Raw genomic sequence first — 637 nt, 5'->3', positions numbered from 1 at the left:
AAAATTGGGCTTGTAACGTCGCAACTGGATCAAGATTCACTATACCTTTAACCGATGATGTGTTCGAGGATGATGGTTTTGCCACTGGTATATGTCCACGATCTGCGGGCCACATACTGCTGTTAATCGCCATTTCCTCCAAAAGTTCTCTTGCTTGGGCAGATGTCTTTTTCATAAATAAACCTCCTGACATAGCATCTAATGAACCTCTAGTTGTAGGATTTAATCCATTATAAAATGTTTGCATTAAAAGTGCATCGGGCAATTGGTGGTGTGGGCATAAACGTTGAAGTTATTTAAAACATTCTCAAGCCTCATAAAGAGTTTCGTTATCATGTTGAGAAAAAGATGTTAACTCTTTTATGACTCTTGCGGTTTTTGCTAAAGGAAAATATTTTGATAAAAATGCTTGGGCAAGTTGGTCCTAAGTTTCAAACGTTGCGCCTGGCATAGAAGTTAACCATTCTTTGGCTCTGTCCTCAAAGTAAAAGGAAAGAGGCGAAGTTTGATTGCTTCGGCAGTCACATCATTTATTTTAAAAGTGTCACAAATTTCAAGGAAATTTGTCAAATGGGTGTTAGGATTTTCGTTAGATAACCCGTAAAATGTTACATTATTTTGCAACATATTAAGCAAT

General features: G+C 37.0%; 1 non-coding gene across 1 annotated transcript; it reads left to right on the top strand.

Moving 5' to 3' along the window:
* The first annotated feature begins 263 nt into the window (after nucleotides 1-263).
* LOC136216240 (small nucleolar RNA R71) lies at nucleotides 264-370 on the top strand. Its single transcript, XR_010683235.1, has one exon. It is a non-coding gene; the product is annotated as a small nucleolar RNA R71 (small nucleolar RNA).
* The last annotated feature ends 267 nt before the right edge of the window (nucleotides 371-637 follow it).

The sequence above is a fragment of the Euphorbia lathyris genome, chromosome 1 (genome assembly GCF_963576675.1).
Source record: "Euphorbia lathyris chromosome 1, ddEupLath1.1, whole genome shotgun sequence".
NCBI classification, from domain to species: Eukaryota; Viridiplantae; Streptophyta; class Magnoliopsida; order Malpighiales; family Euphorbiaceae; genus Euphorbia; species Euphorbia lathyris.
This window is presented reverse-complemented; position numbering and strand designations above follow the sequence as displayed.